Here is a 24,098-nt window from a genome sequence, read left to right as displayed (position 1 = left end):
AGGAACGTATGCAACCGATTTCTCAGACACAAGCAGCAGCTGACCGGCGTTGCCTGGTGAAACGTTGTTGTGATGCCTAGTGTAACGAGGAGAAATGCGTACCATCACGTTTCCGACTTTGATAAAGGTGCACGAACAGTTCGACGACGTTTGCAGCAGCATGGACTGCCAGCTCGGAGACCCTTGACGCTGCATCACAGACAGGAGCGCCTGCGATGGTGTACTCGGCGACGAACCTGGTTGCACGAATGGCAAAACGTCATTTTTTCGGATGAATCCAGGTTATGTTTACAACATCATGATGGTCGCATCCGTGTTTGGCGACATCGCGGTGAACGCACATTGGAAGCGTGTATTCGTCATCGCCATACTGGCGTATCACCCGGCGTAATGGTACGGGGTGCCATTGGTTACACGTCTCTCTCACCTCTTGTTCGCACTGACGGCACTTTGAACAGTGGACGCTACATTTCAGATGTGTTACGACCTGTGGCTCTACCTTTCATTCGATCCCTGCGAAACCCTACATTTCAGCAGGATATTGCACGACCGCATGTTGCAGGTCCTGTATGGTCCTTTCTGGATACAGAAAATGTTCGACTGCTGCCCTGACCAGCACATTCTCCAGATCTCTCACCAATTGAAAACGTCTGGTCAATGGCGGCCGAGCAACTGGCTCGTCACAATACGCCAGTCACCACTCTTGATGAACTGTGGTATCGTGTTGAAGCTGCATGGGCAGCTGTACCTGTACACGCCATCCAAGCTCTGTTTGACTCAATGCCCAGGCATATGAAGGCCGTTGTTACGGCCAGAGGTGGTTGTTCTGGGTACTGATTCATCAGGATCTATGCAGGAAAACTGCGTGAAAATGTAATCACATGTCAGTTCTAGTATAATATATTTGTCCAATGAATACCCATTTATCATCTGCATTTCTCTTTGGTGTAGCAAGTTTAATGGCCAGTAGTGTAGTTGGGAGCTCTAATAACAAGTAATAACAGTATTGGAAAGGCTATAAGGGAAAAAATACAAGCAGGAAACAGAGCTTACTTTGCAAATATTCAGCTTTTCAAAGATAGCCTTGTTACAAGAAAAAACAAAACTGCGAAAATATAATTCCCTAGTCCGCCCAGTTATCACATACTTGTCAGAGGTATGGACGTTGACAGAACACGATAAAAATGCACTGAGAACCATTGAGCGGAAAATACTACGCAAAATCTATGGGCCAATAAGTGAGGAAGAAGGCTGGAGAATACGCTACAATGCCGAATTAAAAGAGTTAATACAACGCAGGGACATAGTAAAACTTGTGAAATCACAGCGAATACGATGGCTACTACACTTGGAGAGAATGGCAGAGGATAGAATTCCAAAGAAAATGATCAAAGGTGAGATCCATTCAGCTAGGCGAAAAGGGAGAGCTAGAAGAAGATGGATCGACGAGGTAATAATGGATATCACCAGTATGGGAGTCTGGGGGTGGAAAAGAGCAGCAAATAACCGAGAAGTGCTCAAAATGGTTCAAATGACTCTGAGCACTATGGGACTTAACATCTATGGTCATCAGTCCCCTAGAACTTAGAACTACTTAAACCTAACTAACGTAAGGACAGCACACAACACCCAGTCATCACGAGGCAGAGAAAATCCCTGACCCCGCCGGGAATCGAACCCGGGCATGGGAAGGGAGAACGCTACCGCACGACCACGAGCTGCGGACGAGAAGTGTGGAGGAAGATTGTTGAAGAAGCCTAAGCTCACCAAGTGCTGTAGCGCTACTGAAGAAGAGAAGAAGAAGATGTGGACTTAATCGAGAAGTTTACATTTCAGATACATTTGTACTGCCTGGGCCAGTATTCCACGTCGAAGTCAGATGCGGTTCGTCGCCACATACTCACAGCAATCTTGCTAGTGTCTCGTTTAGTGGAACGATTTTGCTGTTGTTATCGTATACTTTCAGCCGAGTTAGTTTTCACTATCAATTAGCGTATACACTGTAATGTTTCTATGTTTCATTCAAACACCTTCGGCGAAGCGGTTTACCAGAGGCGATTGGAGCATGTACCATGGGAAGATGGAAATCGATAGGCGTCGTATAACTACGTTTATTGCTCAGCAGTAAATACATATTTTATGCAGTCCTCTCCCAAGACACGTGGCAGCGGTGAGCTAGGTCAGTTTTGCGTGGGAGGAAATCAATAAACACTCCGCCGGTGCGTTGCCGACACACAAGGCGGCGGTGGAAAAACACGCACAGACCTATGTTAACTGAACGACGAAAGTTTATACTGAACCTCTACAGAATGTGTAGCTTTCCATGTGTCACTGCGGCCTTTCTTAATCGTAGTAAGTGTTGATTTGAAGGTGGAGAGTCTCGCGCATTGCTCACTCTTGTATTATTGCTTGTTAAATTACTTCGGACTCCAGTTGAGAATAGAAATAGCAACGTGTGAGTTAGATTATGAATAAAGAAAAATAAAAGTTATCGCAAGTAGGAACTACAGGTGGCACATGACTCGCGGAAAAAAGAAAATCCTGTCTTAGGCAAACAGCACGTCAGAGGGTCAGAATATTGATGACATATAGCCAGTATTAGAGCATGATTGCTGAATGGTTAGACAACCTACGTGTTTCATCTACTTATGGTTTTGAATTTTCATTAAATTTTCGATGTATGGGTCGAACTCATTGTTGTACCGGTTTTTTTTAGTAAGACTTTTGGCTAATAACATTACGAAGAAGCTACTTGACTGAATATCAATGTCACATCAACCCTCTCCTCCCTTTAAGGAAAGAAAAGAGTTATATACTTGCCCTTTCTGTCCACACAGACTAAAACTGTATCTCGAGTTAGTTCTTATGGTAAAGATAACGGGTTTTAACGACACAGCCTTCCCACGTTATTTTAGTTCAAGTTACAACAACCGTTTATATAACGTCCTAATCAGCGCTTTGCAGTGAATTGTCACTGACAATGTGCCACAATGATTTTAATGAAAAACTGGATAAAGTAAACGGCAAAAATATAGACAACCAATGAAATGTGAAAATGGAGGACAAAAGCTATTTCTTGTCTCACGTTTGATTGTCATCATATACGTGCAACAATGACATCAAGAAATGTGAAAGTATATAAATAAAAATTCATTAATCACAGAAATGATCAAACAGATTTCGAACAATAACAGTTCTGCGCTCAAGGAATATCAAAGGTTCGCATGTAAAAGAGTTACAGATGGCTTAAGATACAGAAAAAAACAAAAGATATAACGGTTTGTAAGTGGCGTTGATGATTCATAATAGACAGCTCCTGCTGAAAATAAATGATTGCGTCTGCTTGCAGTAAACGGTGGGTGAGATAAAAACAGTCAGTCCCGCTAAATGTTCGAAATGTATAAACTGATAATAGAAAAACAGGCACGAGCCAGCAATTTAGGCATGAGCATTATGTGTACAGAGATGTGTACGTACCCTTGCAAACATCGCAGCACGGAGACGACATTGTGCAGCTGGCGAGGGAACGACTTGCTCAGAGCGGCTGCAAATGCCCGTGTGATGCACTCGTTGCGCCCCACAAGCTCTTGATGCACCGAGGGAAGCTACAGCAGCGCTCCTACCAGAGGACGACGCAACTAGTGCCGCGTAACCACTTCCTACGCCTCGTGGCCCGGGAACGAACGATACGGAAGACGTTTTTATGTATAACCACCTCGCAGATGCTCAAATCTTCATTATTCTTTATACGAATGCGTGGTGTCTGTTCTTTCGGACATGTTATTACTCTGCAAGTAGCTTCAACAGTACGTCGTTAGCTAGCAGGCATAAAAATCTTGGTGCAGACCACTCGTCCATGATTTGTAAAAGCTGTTATACACAGGGAGTGGGCTTCCCCCCTCCCCCTTCACTTTTCCTCTCCTTCCCCCCCCTTTTTCCCGTCATCTGACCAGTTTCCCCCACCTGCTCTCGGGTGTGGTATGTCGTATTTGTGCCAACTTTTAGCGCAGTGTTTAAGTGAGTGTTCAGTGTTGTGCGTCCTTCCACAGTGTTGCGAACAGAAATCATGCTGTCGCTGGGTGTGCTTTTTATATCTCTTGCGAACAGAACCCAGACTGTCGCCGCGTTTTTTTAATTGTCTGTCTATTGTTTTTCTACTTCCTGTGTGTTTTATTAGCTTCATCAACCCTGTGTTTTATATTTTACGCTCCAGAATTTTCTGCCATTTTTACCTTTAAGTCACCGATTTTATCGCCAACTGTTATTATTTTTTATTATCTTCATCTTTTTAAAACAAATTCTGTAGGCTGAAGAGCGGCGTACTAAGCTGCTGCCAGCCCGCCCACTTTAGGGGGAATCGAAACCCAATAAAGGAAAAAAAAGGAGTGGGTAAACAAATTGGTAATACTATGAGAATTGCTTCCTGGAACATAAAAATGCAGATGCTAGGCAAGCCTGAAGGTTGCGCTGTTGTATTTGTCCACAACGGCACCCATGCAATGTCCTCAATACGTAACAAGTATCCGACGTGCTCGGAACAGTGTTCTGTGTGGTTGTGAGTGCTTTATGTCGGAGCTCAGTCTATTCGAACGTGGAAAAATTATTGTTGATTGTATGGTGGGTGATTCCGTAACCAAAGAAGCCGAAGTGTTTGGTGTTTCATGAGGCACCGTATCAAAGATTTATACCGCATATAGCGAAAACAGAAAAACGTCATCCGCTATGTCACAACGCGAACGAAAGTGTGTGCTGAATTATCGTGAAAGATGGTCATTAAAGGGGATTGTGACGAAATCCAAGATGACGACAGCTTCATAAGTCACAGCAGCTTTGAATGTCGCTTTCGCGAACCTCGTCAGCACCAAAACAACACTAAGGGAGCTCCTCAAGTAGACGATTGTTACCTTGTACATGCACGGTGCGTGTGTCAGACAGCAGTCATTCCTCGCCTGCTATCGCCTGGACGGGTTTATTTCAATAATAGGTCGGCGATGATACCGTTCTGGCCGATGAGTATACACACAAACTGCGAGTGATATTACAGCTCAAAATAATAACATCAATTTACATAACAGTTTTTCGTTACATGTTAGTACACATAAATCACAAGATAATTTAAGGCAATTACAATAAAGGAAATAAATAAAATATTTATAGTTTGGTGCTGCGCCCTACGAGATATGGGCTTAATGAAACACTATCACACGAATATTTATTTTATTTATTTATTTCATTAACAGTACAGAGTAACCCACCACCTTGAAATGTAAGGTGTGTTGGAAGCTTCTGAATCTAACAGCAAAGACTTCTCATTATTACAATCTTATTGGTACACAGCTGTTAATGCTTTTTTTTTAAAAAGATAATATAAAGAACATAATATATAAAGATTTCTCTGAGGTTACAGCGAATTGAATGCTTAACAGTTGTTAGAAGTGCGGCTGGTCCCGGCGGAGGTTCGAGTCCTCCCTCGGGCACGGATGTGTGTGTTTGTCCTTAGGATAATTTAGGTTAAGTAGTCTGTAAGCTTAGGGACTGATGACCTTAGCAGTTAAGTCCCATAAGATTTCACATACATTTGAACATTTTTTGAGTTGTTAAAATGATTCCATATAATTTGTTACTACATAGTTGATGAGAATATAATTTATGTAATGCAAATGTCAAAGAAAAATAAAAAAATGAGAATGTAATACAATGAGTGTGGTGAAAATAATCTGCAGTATGTAGAGGGAAGCGATATGCTGTATTTGGATGTGTAATATAGTCTAAGTAGCATTTTGGTTGATAATGGCCTATTTCTGACTATTTCAGATGAGAAGATCTCGGTACTATCTCGAGCTATCTGAAATGGTTTGTGCTGATGTATGTTTATACAGAGTAAATGCTGACTCAGCTCTTTATACATGGAATGTCCGCCCCTGGTAGTTGTGTGGTCAGCGCGACGGAATGTCATACCTAACGTCCCGTGTTCGATTCCCGGCTGCGTCGGAGATTTTCTCCGGTCAGGGACTGGGTGTTGTGTTGTACTTACCATCATCATTTCATCCCCACCGACACGAAAATCGCCGAAGTGGCGTCAACTCAAAAGACTTGCACCAGGCGAACGGTCTACCCAACGGGAGGCCCTAGCCACACATTCCACACATGGAATAGATGAATTTTAGCTTTACATGAGGAATACACTTATGTTTGTAATTTGGTACTAGAAATAGAAAATAGTTCATTGCTACTTGAATGCATTATTCCTTAAATAACTAATACATTACTGATGTATAAAATTCAGTGATTGTAGCTTTGAATAGAGAAGAGAATATACTTCTGTCTGCACACAGTAAGACGAGCAATACATTACTGCTTGTGTGCAGTATACTTTAAACACTATGCAATATGTCACTGGGGAGGAGGAGCCTCGGAATAAAAGTTCTTCGCGCCTTCTCCTCCCAAGCGACATTACCTTATTACTACAGTCTTAGTATGTGGTGCCGGTGTTTATTTGTTTTATGACTGTTGTGTTGTTTGTGACTGTGTTGTGACATGCAGTGTCACGCATTGTTGGTTTTGGTCCCTTACATGTTGATCCCTTCTGAGTCATGTTCATTTAGTGTTCCTTCCTCGGTTTCGGAATCTGTGGTCGTGTATGTGTCCTCCGATGTGGTTTGCCGTGTCGTTTGTGCTTGTCTACGCCTCCTTCCATATGGGTTTTGGCGCTTGTATTCTTTGCGCAGTGTTAGATACAATATCGACTAAGCTATTTATTGTGTTCCAGTCATCGGGATTATTCTGGCGATGTCATAGTCGTTCTGTATAAGTCTTACTTGTGCTAGAGTGTTGCACAGCAGTGTGACATGTTCTGGTGTCCCGGGTCTCCGCATACGCATACTTCATCGTTAGTTAATCCCATACGGTTTAAATGTACCGGATATGTCCCGAGGCCTGTCAGGAAATGGACCATCCCCCGGCTTGGGTTGACATGTTTCGGTTGTAGTCTTTCACGTACATCAGGAAAGAAAAAGTGTACTCGGCGACCCTTGTCGGATGCATCCCACGCTCTCTGCCATGTTTTAATCCGCCATTGTTTTTTTTGTGTTTTGTTCGTAATGTTGGTTCCCATAATTTCGGTGACTTCGTTGAGCCTGTCCCTCTTAAGCCAGTAAAGTGAAGTTCTATAACGTGTTGTTATGTCTATAGGACAGGTCCCCATCACAATGCAAAGTGCCTCTAGTGACGTGGTGTTGAAGGCTGCGCTCATTCTCAGGAGTGCACAACGTTGACCTCGTCTTGCAATTGTCTTGTGAGTCTGTATGTTCATTCTATATGCCCAAGCACTTACGGCGAAGCATGCGATGGATTCAAATATCGCAATGTCGTAGGTCCTTATCGCCTTAATAAGTAATTTGTACTGAGTTGTGTTTAATCTTGCTAGTTTGAGCATAATTTTGGAGGCTTTGTCAATTGTTAATTTTATATGAAGGTTGAAAGTATGTTTTTCGTCAAGATGCAGTCCGATATAACGTGTGGCTTGCTTCATCTGTATGCTTGTATTGTCTAATTTTAGAACTGGATCCCTCTGTAGTGTCCCTCTGAGCCAGGGCCGGCCAGAAATTCTGTTCGCGTGCGGTGCTCCTGCACATGTGCAACTTCCGGGTCACAGCGTGCACGCCGCAGCCGTCAGCGTTCATGTAGTGCATGTTTCTACGCACAGATGTCGCTTTATCCACTTGCTGGGATACTCTGTACCGGCGCATTCTAGTGCTCTTTCCACAGCTTGCAAGCCAACCGTGGGAAGGTATTTCGCGTATTAAACATTTAAAATACTGTCACAGTCTACTCATTGAGACGTCCACTTTTATGTTAACAGTTTAACCCAATAAGACAAGTAATACAGGTAACAATCGTGGGTTTTTATTAAGGCAGCTTGACTGACGGAACGTAAATACGCGTAATGTTATTGATCTAGTATTAAGAAAGAGAGCACTTAGCGACTTCCAACAACATTGCACACACGGAACTCAATACTCCTATCACCACACAGGATCTCATTGCTACACTCCGCACAAAACGCAACACCGCTTCTGGTCACGATCGTGTCACCTACCTTCGTGAAGCTCCTGTCTCTTTCCTCTCCACCCTGGCCAGGCTCTTCAATGTAGTCCTGTCCACCGGTTACTACCCCGACCTGTGGAAAACCTCCCGTATCCTGATGTTCCTTAAACCTGGCAAACCGCCGTCCGCCGTCTCCTCCTACCGTCCCATCAGCCTTACCTCGGTCTTCAGCAAGGTCCTGGAATCTATCCTCACCCGACGCATCCACCAGCATCTCCGCCAGCACCGCCTCCTTTCCGTTACCCAGTGTGGCTTTCGGCCGTCCTTCTCTTCCGACGATCTTCTCCTTCACCTCACTCATCTCCTTTCCGAACAGCTAAATTCCCGTCGCTCCGCAATCTTCCTCTCCCTTGACCTCGAACGCGCTTATGACCGCGTATGGCATTCCGGTCTCCTCTTCAAGCTCCAAACCTTCGCCCTTCCCATTAACTACGTCCGTCTGATCGGTTCCTTTCTCTCCCGCCGTCCTTCCTATGTCACCATCCATAACACAGATTCCTACAACTTTTTCCCCTCCACCGGTGTGCCCCAAGGCTCTGTCCTCTCCCCCCTTCTGTACCTTTTGTACACGGCGGACATGCCGCCGCCGTCACCCCCATCCACCTTCTCCAGGTTGCCGATGACACCGCCTTCCTTGCCCTTGCCCCCACCCTGCAACGCTCCCAACGCCTTCTCCAATCCCATCTTGACCGGTTCACCGCTTGGTGCAACCAGTGGTTGCTCAAGGTCAATCCCTCCAAAACCCAGGCGATCATTGTAGGCAAAACCACCCCCTCCTTCCGCCTCCTTGATTTCTATCTCACCGTCTATGGCCGTCCTATCGCCCTCACTCCCACCCTTAAGTACCTTGGCGTCACCCTCGACCGTCGCCTCTCCTGGACTCCCCATCTCCGGACAATCCAAGCCAAGGCACGTTCCCGCCTCCGTCTCCTCAAGCTCCTTTCCGGCCGTACATGCGGTCTGGACCCCTCCACAATCCTCCACACCTATAAATCCCTCATCCACCCTATCCTTTGTTACGCCCATCCAGCCTGGATCTCCGTCCCCCCTCCCTTTTATAAATTCCTCCAAATCCTTGAACGCCATGCTCTCCGCCTTGCCTATCGCATCCGTCTCCCCTCCCCCATGCGGATCCTGTATGATCTCATCCCCTTCCCCCACCTCCTCCTTTTCCTTGAAAGGATACGGATCCTGTACACCTCCCGTAAACTTGATCCTTCTCACCCGCTCGTGTCCCCGATTCTCTCCCACCCCCGCCCACTGCCGTGCCTGTATTCCCACGTCTCACCCGGTCTCCATCTCTCCACCCTCCTTACCCTCTCCCAAGGTGGCTTCCGCCAGCTCCCCCTCCCTGATGATGTCCTCGTCCCCTCCATCTACCCCTCCTATCAACTTTGACCCTGCCCCACCCCCCCCTTCCGGTGTCCTTTCCTTTCGGCACCCTCCCTCCCTTCTCTTCTCTTCTCTTCCCTTCTCTTTCCTTTTCCCCCGTCCCCTCCCTCCACCCCTCTTCCCCCGGGCTTCCCCTCCCCCTTCCTCCCTCCCCCCCTATCTCCCCTGCTCGTGGCATCTTTGCTCTCCCCTCTCGCTCTCCCACTCCCCTTCCTCGTCCTCCTCTCTTGGCAGGTCCCTGGACTCGCACACGCCTAGTGAACATTCGCGCGCCGGAGATCTTCGCCATCTGTGTCTCGTGTGTGTGACGTCGTTTTGTGTTTTTAGTGTCCGCCGTCCCGCTACTACGTTCACTTGTGCCGTCGGATTCATCAGTGTTCTGTGCGCCGTGTTTTCAGTGTTGTTATCGTCGCGTGTGAACGGTTCCGTGTTTTTTGTATCTATGTGACCTCTATCTTTTGCCCATCACTATGTTCATTATACTTCTCCATTCTTGTACTATTGTCAACACTATGGCTGAAGAGCGGCGTAGTGTTCCGCTGACAGCTTACCTGATTGTTCAGGTATTAAAATTACAATAAAGTAAAAAAAAAAGCGACTTCCAACGAACCTTATTCATGATTTCAAATAACATTAAACTAATGCAAGTTTCCTACAACTAATTCTCGGTGCCCTCAGTTACACCCACATTATTTCTGTCTCACTGACCAGTGAACAGAATGATAACCGCAGACCTCTCAATGATCACCTGTGTTTCAATACCATTATTGCCGTATCTTTCATCAGTTCCGTCTGAAATCTGCATAATAACCGACAATTAGATGAATGTTATGCTTTATCGACTTCAGCTGAGTAGCCCTTCACGCATTAAAAAAAACCCTAAATGTTAGTATACATTGGAACAATCGGTTAAATGACCAACTTTGCTGATAATAATGTAACATGGAGCAGAATGAGGCAATAATTCACAGTTAGTAAACAATAATTTTTAATTATGAAAGAAATAAATCCAAACACGTTTATCACTGGTCATGAGAAATGATAATCCAGTTGATGTGTCTCATCCATTTTCTTAAGGACATTTAATTTTGCTTGCCGTTCTTCACTGTTGAGTACACTACACTCGTCTTTGTGATATGTATTGTAGTGTCTTTCAATTGAAAACTTACGCTCGCCGCCTATTATTCGGCGGCACAGCAAACATTGTGAGTTTTCACCAATGGCTACAAAAAAAATTGCAGTTACCAGTCATTTTTAAACGACTGAGAACATAGATCTCCCGTCCTTTGCTTTTTCACAGTACCTGCCATTTCTCAATACTTCTCTGTTAAGGTTACGCTTACTAGGGGTAAACGAGACTGGGTATGTTGCGCTCTTGCTTGTATCACCTAAACAGGGAAGTGGAGCCGCCGCCTTTCATTTAGGACACATGTCTAATAACAGATGTCGCTGTCGCTCGCTGTCGCACACGTGCGCACATGTACAGCACTTCCGCACGTCTGCACACTGTGCAGCGTTTGGCCTGCCCTGCTCTGAGCAGTAAATATACAGTTTTGTTGGGAGCTATTTTTAATTTATTTTCTTTGCCCCAGCTGTTAATTTTCTGAAGCAGTTGGGTGCCTTTTGTCTCTAGTACTGCTCTCGAGTTTTTTTTGTTTTTTTTTTTGTTTGTGGTTTTAGGGCGCAAAACTTCTATGGTCATTAGTGCCCAGCCCGTGACTTAAGACAGTAAAAAACCGAAATTGAAAACCAGCAGCAATGGGAACAAACTCATAAAATTGGAGAAACTAAAAGTAGAAAGAATGCTTAAAAATCCACTACAGACAGGGGGTGGTTGTCCCCAAAAAAAAAACTTCAAATGACTGATGTCATTTCACTGTCACTAATAAACTGGAGAACGCGGTCGGCTGAGCGCGTGTCATCTGCTAAAATCGACGATAGATCAGGCGATAGCTGTAGACGGGAGCGTAACGGATTAAAATAGGGGCATTCAATTAAAAGGTGTCTGACCGTCCACGGCTGAGAGCAGTGGGGACAGAGTGGAGGAGGATCACCGCTTAAAAGATGTCTATGGCTAAAAAGACAGTGCCCTATCCGGAGTCTAGCTAAAATTACCTCCTCCCGACGACGCGTTCGGGAGGAAGAGGTCCAAGCGCAAGGAAGGGCTTTCACTTCCCGCAATTTATTACGGGGAAGTGTTGACCAATGCGCATGCCATAAATGAGCAACTTGGCGACATAAACCGCTCCGTAGATCGGTGAAGGGAAGCTACTGAATAGCTGGCCGAGGAAGAGAGACTGCAGCCTTGGCCGCCATATCGGCCGCCTCATTCCCACAGATACCAGCGTGTCCCGGGAGCCAGAGGAACGCCACCGAGACGCCCCCCAGGTGGAGCAAGCGCAGACAGTCCTGAATCCGGTGGACCAGAGGGTGCACAGGGTAAAGAGCTTGGAGACTGAGGAGAGAGCTGAGAGAATCGGAGCAGATAACGTACTGTATCCGCTGATGGCGGCGGATGTAGTGGACAGCCTGGAGAACAGCGTAAAGCTCCGCAGTATAAACCGAACACTGGTCGGGAAGCCGAAAGCGATTTGGGGTGTCGCCAACAATATAGGCACTCCCTACACCTAATGATGTTTTCGAGCCGTCGGTGTAAATAAATGTGGCGTCCGTCATTTGTGCACATAGAGCAGCAAATGCCCGACGATAAACAAGTGTAGGGGTACCATCCTTGGGAAATTGACAAAGGTCATGGAGCAGGCAGATCCGGGGACGGAGCCAAGGCGGTGCTGTACCCCAAGTTGTCAAGAAGGTTTTCGGAAAGCGGCAGGAAAGAGAATGGAGCAATTGACGGAAGCGGACTCCCGGGGGTAGTAGGGAGGAGGAGCGGCCTGCATACCCTACATCAAAGGAGGCGTCGAAAAACAGGTCATGGGCTGGATTACCAGGCATGGAAGACAGATGGCTAGCATAACGACTCAGGAGGACTGCTCGCCGATTGGACAGCGGAGGTTCAGCAGTCTCAGTATAAAGGCTTTCCACAGGGCTAGTGTAAAAAGCTCCAGACACTAAACGTAATCCACGGTGGTGGATAGAGTCGAGACGCCGAAGAATAGACGGCCGAGCAGAGGAGTAGACTATGCTTCCGTAATCCAATTTTGAGCGCACTAAGGCGCGATAGAGGCGGAGAAGGGCCACTCGGTCCGCTCCCCAGGAGGTACCATTCAGGACACGGAGGGTGTTAAGCGATCGCAGACAGCGAGCCGAAAGATAGGAAACGTGGGAGGACCAGCACAGTTTTCTGTCAAACATAAGACCCAAGAATTTAGCGACGTCTGAAAACGGAAGGTTGACAGGACCTAGATGTAAGGAGGGCGGAAGAAACTCCTTTCGTCGCCAAAAATTGACACAAACGGTCTTACTGGGTGAGAAACGGAAGCCGGTTTCGATGCTCCACGAGTGGAGGCGATCAAGACATCCTTGAAGACGTCGTTCAAGAAGGCTGGTCCGTTGAGAGCTGTAGTAGATCGCAAAATCGTCCACAAAGAGGGAGCCCGAGACATCAGGAAGGAGACAATCCATAATTGGATTTATGGCGATGGCAAACAGTACAACACTCAGCACGGATCCCTGGGGTACCCCGTTTTCTTGGGAGAAAGTACGGGAGAGAGTAGTGTTCACCCGCACCCTAAAAGTGCGCTCTGCCATAAATTCGCGAAGAAAAAGGGGCAGCCGGCCTCGAAAGCCCTAAGAGAACAGTGTGCGAAGGATGCCTGTCCTCCAACAGGTATCGTATGCTCTCTCCAGATCAAAAAATATTGCTACCGTTTGGCGTTTCCGGAGAAAATTGTTCATGATATAAGTGGAGAGAGCAACAAGATGGTCAACTGCAGAACGATGCTTCCGAAATCCGCATTGGGCTGGTGTTAAAAGACTGCGGGATTCCAGCCACCAAGCTAAACGGTAATTCACCATACGCTCCAAAACCTTACAGACACTACTCGTGAGAGAAATGGGACGATAGCTAGAGGGGAGATGTTTGTCCTTTCCAGGTTTCGGAACGGGAAAGACAATAGCTTCCCGCCACCGTTTGGGAAAGGTACTGTCGGTCCAAATGCGATTATAAAGGCGAAGGAGGTAACGCAGACTAGGGGTTGATAAATGCAGCAACATTTGGACATGGATACCATCCGGTCCTGGGGCGGAGGAGCGAGAAGATGAGAGGGCATGTTGGAGTTCCCGCATGGAGAAAACAGTATTGTAGCTTTCGTGATTTTGAGAGGAGAAAGCAAGAGGTCGCACTTCCGCTGCACGTTTCTTCGGGAGAAACGCTGGCGGGTAATTTGAAGAGCTCGAAATCTCAGCAAAGTGCTGACCCAACGAGTTAGAAATTGCGACGGGGTCCACTAAGGTATCATGCGCGACAGTGAGCCCAGAGACCGGGGAGAAACTAGGCGCGCCTGAGAACCGTCGAAGCCGACTCCAAACTTCCGAGGAGGGAGTGAAGGTGTTAAATGAGCTAATAAAGAATTGCCAGCTTGCCTTCTTGCTATCGCGGATGACGCGACGGCATCGCGCACGGAGCTGCTTATAGCGGATACAGTTGGCCAAAGTAGGATGGTGACGGAAAATGCGAAGAGCACGTCGCCGCTCACGTATTGCGTCACGGCATGCCTCGTTCCACCAAGGAACTGGGGGGCGCCGGGGCAATTCGGAGGTGCGTGGTATTGAACGTTCCGCAGCTGTAGGGATAACGTCGGTAATGTGTGTGACCTCATCGTCGACGCTGGGAAAGCGACGGTCATCGAATGTCGCGAGAGACGAAAAAAGTGTCCAATCGGCTTGGGCAAACTTCCAGCGTCGCGGGCGCATATATGGCAGTTGAGGCTGCAGTCTGAGGACACATGGAAAGTGGTCACTCGAGTGTGTGTCATCAAGGGCGAACCATTCGAAGCGCCGAGCTAGCGGAACAGTACCGACCGCAAGGTCCGAATAAGATAAAGTTGTCGTGGAGGCAGACAAAAATGTGGGGACCCCAGTGTTGAGGCAAACTAGATCCGCTTGGTGGAAGACGTCTAGCAATATGGAGCCACGTGGACAAGGATGTGGAGATCCCCAAAGCGGATGTTGGGCATTGAAGTCCCCAACCAGCAAATAGGGGGGTGGAAGCTGACCAAGAAGATGAAGGAGATCAGCTCGTGCCATTGGTGTGGACGATGGAATGTATACAGTACAAAGAGAGAACGTGTATCCGGAAAGTGAAAGACGGACGGCGACAGCTTGGAAGGAAGTGTTTAAGGGGATTGGGTGATAATGGAGAGTATCACGGAGAAGAATCACGAGTCCTCCATGGGCTGGAGAGCCTTCAACAGAGGGGAGATCATATCGGACGGACTGAAAATGAGGGAGAACAAAGCGGTCATGGGGACGCAGCTTTGTTTCCTGAAGACAGAAGATGACCGGCGAGTAGGATCGTAAAAGGATCGACAATTCATCCATATTGGCTCGAATGCCGCGGATATTCCAGTGGATAATGGACATGGGGTGAACAGAAAATGGAGGAATGTGACCAAAGTTGCTGTCAAGTCAAAGACTGCTCGGAGCTAGCGACCGGCAGCATGGAATGGCAGTCAGCCGAAGGCAGAAGATCCTGATCCATAGGTTGGTCAGGAGCAGCTCCTGCCACCAGTGATCGGCCGGTTGACCGGCCACCAGCAGTGCGCCTCGGCGACACAGAAGACGGCCGAGGGCGATTTCCGCCAGGTGGTGCTGTAGATGGGACACGCCTTGGCGGAGAAGGAGAGGAACTGGGTTTCTTTGTAGCCTTCTTGGAAGAATGATGTTTAGATGAAGGAGGAACCGATGGTTGGGAAGTTGCGGTACGTAAAAACTCTTCACGAGTATGCTCTTTTTTCGAAGACTTGGCGTCCGACTTTTGGGCACGAGATTTAGCAGAACCCGACGAAGGGTGAGCCATAGAGTGGGCAGGCGAAAGTGGTGAGGTTGAACGAGCGATCTTTGCGCTGGCCGATCTGACGACCGTGGCACTAAAGGTGAGGTCGCAAGTCTGCGTGGCCGCCTCCTTTGTTGGCCGAGGAGAAGCAAGGACAGTGCTGTATTTTCCTGTCTGAGGCACGGTGGGCTTGCGACTGGCGATTAATTTTCGAGCAGCAAAGGTCGACACCTTTTCCTTCACTCTTATTTCCTGGATGAGCTTTTCATCCTTAAAAACAGGGCAATCTCGAGAGGAAGCCGGGTGGTCACCCATACAGTTGATGCAGCGAGGGGATGGAGGTGGACAAGCACCCTCATGGGCCTCCTTGCCACACGTAACACATTTGGCCGGATTGGAACAGGACTGGCTGGTGTGATTGAACCGCTGACATCGATAGCAAAGCGTAGGGTTTGGGACGTAAGGGCGAACGGAAATTATCTCATAGCCTGCTTTGATTTTCGATGGGAGTTGAACTTTATCAAATGTCAAGAAGACAGTGCGGGTTGGAATGATGTTCGTGTCAACCCGTTTCGTAACTCTATGAACTGCCGTGACGCCCTGGTCAGACAGATAGTGCTGAATTTCGTCGTCAGACAATCCATCGAGGGAGCGTGTATAAACGACTCCACGCGAGGAATTTAAGGTACGGTGCGGTTCCACCCGGACAGGGAAGGTGTGGAGCAGAGAAGTACGCAGCAATTTTTGTGCCTGGAGGGCACTGTGTGTTTCTAACAACAGGGTGCCATTCCGTAATCTGGAACAAGACTTTACAGGACCTGCAATTGCGTCGACACCTTTCTGAATAATGAAAGGGTTGACCGTGGAGAAGTCGTGACCTTCATCAGACCGAGAAACAACAAGGAACTGTGGCAACGATGGAAGAATCGTCTGTGGCTGAGACTCAGTATACTTACGTTTGTGAGCAGACATAGTGGAAGGTGAGGAAACCATTGCGGAAGAATCCCCCATGATTACCGGCGTCTCCGATGGCGCGCTCCTCCCTTGTGGGGGCCCTCTCTGAGGGCACTCCCGCCTTAGGTGATTGTTCACACCTCAGGTCACACCTCCCGACAAACGGACGGAGGGACCAATCGGCACTTTCGGAAGGTATCAGCTCGGGTAATCACCCCTCCCTGGGCCTGGCCGTTACCAGGGGGTACGTACGTGTCCTACCTGTCTACCCGGGGCGGGGAATTACGCGTTACCCCGTCACCGGCTACGCACAAAAGGCGTGGGTCGGCCTTCAGACACGCACAGGGAGGAAGAAAGATCAAGGGAAAGGAAAGAAGAGAGGTCTCAAACGCCGCAGCGGAGAAAAGGGAAAGAGAAGAGGTAAGGAAAAGAGAAGGACAAAGGAAGGAAGAAGACATAAAAGCAAGGAAGGCGAAGAATGCAGTACATTTACGAGCGTCTGTCTCCGGACGTAGGCACAAACCATACTCCCAGATGGGGAGAAAGGGAAGGAAAGAGCCAGAGGTGAGGGGAGGAGGGGCGAAGATAGGGATGGGGAAGGATGCGGAAAGGGAAGGTATGCAGCCCGGAAAGGAAGGAAGGCCACATTAGCTCGGGGTCCTGTGCTCACTACGCACATATCCACAAAAGAGTTGTGGACCCCCTGGGGGAGCTCTCGAGTTGGCTGACCCCAGTACCAGCAGGTCATCTGCGTTAAGCCACCACACCTCATCCCTCTTCCCCCCCCCCCTGCTGTCCCGTTTTCTCCCCACTAAACCTCTCCCTACCTCCCTTCTCCCCCCCCCCAAGTCCTTTTGTATTCCCCTCCTCTGCCTACCCCACTCCCGGTCGCGTCTGCCCCCCCCCCCTCTTATGGGTCCTCATCCTCCATCAGCTCCTTTCCCGGTTCCCCCCTTCGCTTTTACTCTCCTTTCTCCCCCCTTTTTTTTTTTTTTTTTTTGTTTTCCCATCTTCTGTCCAGTTTCCCCCCCACCTGCTCTCGACTGTGGTATGTCACATTTGCCAACTTTTTAGTGCAGTGTTCCAGTGACTATTCAGTGTTGTTCGTCTTTCTCGTGTGGCGAACAGAAACCATGCTGTCGCTAGGTGTGAATTTTATGTCTTTTGCGAACAGAATCCAGACTGTCGCCGTCTTTTTTAATTGTCTGTCTATTGTTTTACCTGTCTGCTTCGTATGTATTTTATTAGCATCATCATCCCTCTGTTCTTTGTTTTAAGTTCCACGATTTCTTTTCGCCATGTGACTCTTTAAGTCTCCGATTTTATCGCCTGTTTTTTATTATTTATTCTCTTGATATTTCCCACAAAGTCTGTAGGCTGAAGAGCGGCATACTAAGCTGCTACCAGCCCGCCCCCTTCGGGGGGAATTGAAATTCAATAAAGAAAGAAAGAAAAAAAAAACCACACCTCACACCATCGTTACCGTCCAGGGTGTTCATCAAGGGCGCGATTACGATATCCCAGAATATTGTTCCGCAGATCGAGACCTGTGGCTACCCCTTTGTTATTCTCTTGGCAACCTTCCGTGTACTAGTCCTCCACTCCGCCACTCTGCCTCTGCAGTAGTCGAGGAGGCTGTTGCAGAGGGAAGCTGATATCCTCATTTCCCTTAAGCTGGCGAACACGGATGGCCACCAAAAGTTGTCTAAAGCCCGGGCTATGTCGATTAGTATGGCAGCCACATATTTGTCGCTGATGCTATTTGTAATTGTCAGTGCTTGGTTGACGGCGTCTTCGGTTGATCTACCTTCGCTGAAGCCGAATTTCTGTGTCAGGCTGAGGAGGCGTCTGTGCTATTGTAAACGGTCACACAGGAGCCTTTCCTGTACCTTGTCGAGAATGTTTAAGAGACAGATCGGTCGGTACGTTTTTGGGTCTGTTGGCTCTTTGTCTTGTGATTTCCTGATTATTACTACATTAACAGATTTCCAGAGGTTTGGAATTCTGCCTGTTAGTAGTGCCTCGTTGAAGATGTTAGAGAAGGAGTGATTTGTGTTAGTGTTTATTTTCGTGTTTCTGAAAGTATTTTGTCTGGACCTGGTGCTTTTCGGTTTCTAAGCCTGCTGATTGCCGTCGCGATTTTTTCTTGCGCAAATGGCATGGTTACACTGTCACTGATGTATGGCTGCTTCATGCTTTCTCTTAGGTCAGCGTGGTGTCGCTCGTCTTGTGTGGGGTCGTCATCTGGGAGGAGCCTGTTCAGAAGATATTCTGCAGTACTTCTCGATCCTCTGGTCCCTGTGCCGTCAGCTTGTTTTAGTGTTGACAGAATTGTCGGTGTCATAATTCGTTTTGTTTCTATCTGGAATGATTGTTCCCAGATATCGTTCTGTAGCTGGGTTTTTACAAAATTGGTCCAGTAGTCTTGCCTTGTTGTCTTTAGTTGGTTTTGGTATTTCTGTTTAGCGCCACGATACAGATCAGGTCTTATCTGTCTTTCAGGGGCTGTCTTTGCTTGTTGGTAGTACTTTCTTTTGTCCCGTGAATCCTTCCTTAGTCTTGCCAGTTGTGTTTCTGTCCCCAGCCAGTTTTTGACCGTGTTATAGCTGCTTCCTGTGCTCTTTGCAGGACATCTATCAGTACATGCGTTTTGTAATCTATACTGCCTTGAACAGTGTGTAATGACGACACCTCAACAATATATCGAACTTTTTGCCAGTCGCCTCTTCCTTTGAGTAAATGCTGCTGTCGTGGTCCATGTTATGTGTATTGATATATCTGTCCGTAGTCATGACGATTGCGTTGTGGTCGCTGTGTGTGGTTCTATCTAATACCCTCCGTGTATTCACTAGTGGAAGAGATATTGCGTTCCCCAGAGAAAGGTCTATGTTACTTACACCACCTGCGTCTCCGTGGTAGGTAGATGGCTGACCCTCCCTATTCAGTATGAACAGGTTGCATTCATTTACCATAACAAGCACTAATTGAACTCTGTCGTAAGTTGTATCTGAGTTCCACAAGGGAGATTTTGCGTTGATATCAGTTAGAATGAACAGCCTTTTCTTTCTGAGTGTCGTGCAATGTTTTTTATTTTGTCCATGAAAGGTTCTATATCATTCGAGTACTGAGCGTAAATAGACGACATGAGCCATATAGGAGTCCGTATGTTATTTCTGCTGTGGCAATGTGTTCAGAGCAAAACTGGGGGATCTGTGTTACTATGATGTTTTTATTAACTACTGTTATCGCGGCTTTCGCGTTTGGTGTGACTGCTATTGTGATGTAATGTGAGGGGAGCCTTGAAATCTTCCCGCCTCGCAGAAAAGATTCCTGAACGCAAGCGATGTCTGCTTTTGTTTCCTCTAAGAGCCTACCTAGTTCCATGTTTACTAGAGTACCGTATTGGTTCAAATGGTCCAAATGGCTCTGAGCACTATGGGACTTAACATCTGAGGTCATCAGTCCCCTAGAACTTAGAACTACTTAAACCTAACTAACCGAAGGTCATCACACACATCCATGCCCGAGGCAGGATTCGAACCTGCGACCGTAGCAGTCGCGCGGTTCCGGACTGAAGCGCCTAGAACCGCTCGGCCACTACGGCCGGCGTTACTGCCCTGGCTATTTAGTTGTATTACCTTCAGAAGGGATATCTAGTGAAGGAAAAACACTTGAGAGTGGTTTCTTTAAAATCAAGAAACACACGTCCATGTGCTCTCATGAAGTCCTTGTATACTTTCTCTAGGTTTCGGCCCTCTCCCCTTCGCGCACATGCCTCCCCTAAAAGCTTACATAGTTCTTTGGAGTTCGTTGGCAGATTTTCAGCTCTTAGGATCATCCTGTCAGTTTGTTCTGTAGTTGGGAAGCAGATTTTATCCCCGTTTTCATGCTTAGTTTGTATTACATAGCTAAGAGTTGTTTGAAATATGTCCACGTTTCCTAGTCTGCTAAGCCATAGGTTAACTTATAAGTTTTCATAGTCTACGTAATTAACGGTATTCGCCTTGGGGTTCCTTGGTTGTGTCTGTTTGGTGTTCTTGACTGTTTGTTAGTTGCTCCGATTTCGAGTAATTTTGTAGTGCACCACGTCTTTCGTCCTTTATGGTTTCTGGTAGTATGGAGTTTGATGTGTTTTCACTCAGCACTTCCCCTGGTAGTGACTTGTTGTTTTTGATCTCTACCGGGGACTTGATCGTAAAAGGTAACTGTTCTTGGTCCGCTTCTGGGGTGGTTGTGTCTGGTGTTGTGCCAGTGCAGGATGTGTCTTTCTGTTCAGCTACATTACTGTCTTGTTTTTCGTAGTGACCGTGTGAGCTACCTCCGTAGACAAAACGAACTGGTGTAATATAGGGTCTACATTTGGTTGTATCATATTCTACTTGTTGCGCGGGTAGTGTGCAATTGTCTTCGTGTTTGCCTGTGGTGTTGGATTTCATGTGAATTCAGTGACATCATTCTCAGGATGTTCAAGGACGTCGTTATATTTCTCTGTACTATCTCGCAGTATTTCGTCTTCCAGTTCGTCAACTCGTTAAAGGAGATCAGCCTGGAAGATGGCCCAATCAAACATGTGATGTTTCAGGTGCCTGGCAACTACACATTCAATTGTACCCTGCATGCACATGTCGTCTACACAGTGTGGTCCATTGATCGTGACACGGCGAAATGTCTCACGAAATAAGCGTCAAACGAAAAACCTACAAAGAACGAAACTTGTTTAGCTTGAAGGGGGCAACAAGATGGCGCTATGGTTGGCCCGCTAGATGGCTCTGCCATAGGTCAAACGGATATCAATTGCGTTTTTTTTTAAATAGGAACCCCCATTTTTATTACATATTCGTTTAGTACGTAAAGAAATACGAAATGATCAAAATGCCCAATGGGCGTGTGCTATGTATGCTGCTCGGTATCCTGGACGACATCATCCAAGTGTCCGGACCGTTCGTCGGATAGTTCCGTTATTTAAGGAAACAGGAAGTGTTCAGCCACATGTATAACGTCAACCACGACCTGCAACAAATGATGATGCCCAAGTAGGTGTTTTAGCTTCTGTCGCGGCTAATTCGCACATCAGTAGCAGACAAATTGCGCAATAACAGGGAATCTCAAAAACGTAGATTTTGAGAATGCTACATCGGCATCGATTGCACCCGTACCATATTTCTATGCACCAGGAATTGCATGGAGACGACTTTGAACGTCGTGTACAGTTCTGCCACTGGGCAGAAGAGAAATTACTGGATGATGACAGATTTATTGCACGCGTTCTATTTAGCGACGAAGCATCATTCACCAACAGCGGTAACATAAACCGGCATGATATGCATTATTGGGCAAGGAAAAATCCAGGATGGCTGCGACAAGTGAAACATCAGCGACCTTGGCGGGTTAATGTATGGTGCGGCATTATAGGAGGAAGGATAATTGGCCCCCATTTTATGGATGGCAATCTAAATGGAGCAATGTATGATGATTTCCTATGTAATGTTCTACCGATGTTACTACAAGATGTTTCACTGCATGACAGAATGGCGATGTACTTCCAACATGATGGATGTCCGGCACATAGCTCGCGTGCGGTTGAAGCGGTGCCAACAGTCACGTGGTTTATGTTGGAGCCACACCAGCCCTATAGCTTCTGCACAGCAAGGCCAGTCTACTAGTATCTACGGTCGAAGGTGCCTACCGAAGCCACCCGACGTTTATCGACTTCTGCCGATTCAGGGCTAGGGAGAGGTCTGCCATCTAGAAGTTCACACACTGTACTTGACAAGAAAAGTAGGTTGAAGTGGCCAAACCGAGAACAGGCGTGTTCATACGAGGGTCAGTTCAGAAGTCATGCACACTGCGCATGCGCGACAGTGATCAATTTGAAATTCACGTCACTTGTGAGGGAGACTTCTTAAGTGTGACGGTCGTGTATACAGGGTGGTCCATTGATAGTAACCGGGCAAAACATCTCACGAAATAAGCGTCGAACGAAAAAACTACAAAGAACGAAACTCGTGTAGCTTGAAGGGGGAAACCAGATGGCGGGCGCTACGGTTGGCCCGCTAGATAGCGCTGCCATAGGTCAAACGGATATCAACTGCGTTTTTTTTCAATAGGAACCCCCATTTTTATTACATATTCGTTTAGTACGTAAAGGAATATGAATGTTTTTGTTGGATCACTTTTTTCGCTTTGTGATAGTTGGCGCTGTAATAGTCACAAACATATTGCTCACAGTTTTAAATGAACAGTTGATAACTAGTAGGACTTTTAAATTAAAATACAGAACGTAGGTACGTTTGAACATTTTATTTCGCTTGTTCCAATGTGATACATGTACCTTTGTGAACTTATCATTTCTGAGAACGCGTACTGTTACAGAGTGATTACCTATAAATACCACGTTAATGCAATAAATGCACAAAATGATGTCCGTCAACCTCAATGCATTTGGCAATAAGTGTAACGACATTCCTCTCAGCACCAAGTAGTTCGCCTTCCGTAATGTTCGCACATGCAATGACACTGCGGTCTCGCATGTTGTCAGGCATTGTCGGTGGATCACGATAGCAAATATCCTTCAATTTTCCCCACAAAAAGAAATCCGGGGACGTCAGATCCGGTGAACGTGCGGGCCACGGTATGGTGCTTCGACGACTAATCCACCTGTCATCAAATATACTATTCAATACCGCTTCAACCGCACACGAGCTTGAAACGTCCCCTTTAGAACAATTTATACAAGACTATGCTTAAACTGACATACAATATTTTTAGCGCAACGCAATCTGACTATCAAAGATCCCTGCAAAAGAATGGCCCTGAGTAACATTAAACTATACCTTTCAGAAATCACTTACCTCACAAAAATCTTCATTACTCGAACTACTGCAATACAGCGAGCGCCACTATTGCCAGCTAAATAAAAGATTCAAACTACGGAAGGCACTAACTACTGATAGAGATAGTTAGCAAATGAAAGATATTAATAGAGAACAAACAAGGTATTTACCTTAATAGTCATAATATATATAGCAGTTCATGACAAATTACAAAACTCCGCCATCTCTCTCCCCACATCCACCACTGCTGGCGGCTTACCTCCAACTGTGCAACGCTATGCGCTGTTCACATCCAGCTGCCGCTGCCCAACACTACAATGGCAGACAACAATGCAAACTAGCCACAGACTGCACACAGCACAGCCAGTGATTTTCATATAGAGCGCTACGTGGCATTACCAATAAGAAAATATAAACAGCCTACTTACATCCACTGCACACAGCACAGCCAAATATAAACAGCCTACTTACATCCACTGCACACAGCACAGCCAGTGATTTTGATATAGAGCGCTACGTGACATTACCAATAAGAAAATATAAACAGCCTACTTACATAGCCCCCATGCTCCCCACAAAAAATTTTACAAAATATTTTTGGGCAGTGGCCAATAATGATTTGAAAATTTTTTTCATAATTACAGTAAGAAAGATATCAAATGCACACAGTTAGTAATACAATGTTGGTCAAAAGCTAAAATTTTCTCACAGTGCATAAAGAGAGTCCTGATCATTCATCATAATAGTAATTACAGTTTTTTTTCACCAAGTCTCATTAGTAAAAAAAATTGCACACAGAAGTAGTGGATTTCCATGCAGTCTTGACGAAGTAGTGGTGTCCTTCCAACGGAAAGACAGTG

At 46.6% G+C, this 24,098-nt stretch overlaps 1 long non-coding RNA gene across 1 annotated transcript in view; it reads right to left on the bottom strand.

Annotated features, from left to right (window-relative positions):
- LOC126094771 (uncharacterized) overlaps positions 1 to 3,590 on the bottom strand; it is a 72,972-nt gene extending 69,382 nt beyond the window's left edge. The window contains exon 1 of the long non-coding RNA XR_007521876.1: positions 3,478 to 3,590. This is a non-coding gene — a long non-coding RNA (uncharacterized LOC126094771). The remainder of the gene's footprint in view (positions 1 to 3,477) is intronic.
- Between the last annotated feature and the right edge of the window lie 20,508 nt (positions 3,591 to 24,098).

Source organism: Schistocerca cancellata, chromosome 8, assembly GCF_023864275.1.
Source record: "Schistocerca cancellata isolate TAMUIC-IGC-003103 chromosome 8, iqSchCanc2.1, whole genome shotgun sequence".
NCBI lineage: Eukaryota > Metazoa > Arthropoda > Insecta > Orthoptera > Acrididae > Schistocerca > Schistocerca cancellata.
Note: the sequence above shows the minus strand (reverse complement) of the source record. Positions and strands in the feature narration are given on the sequence as shown.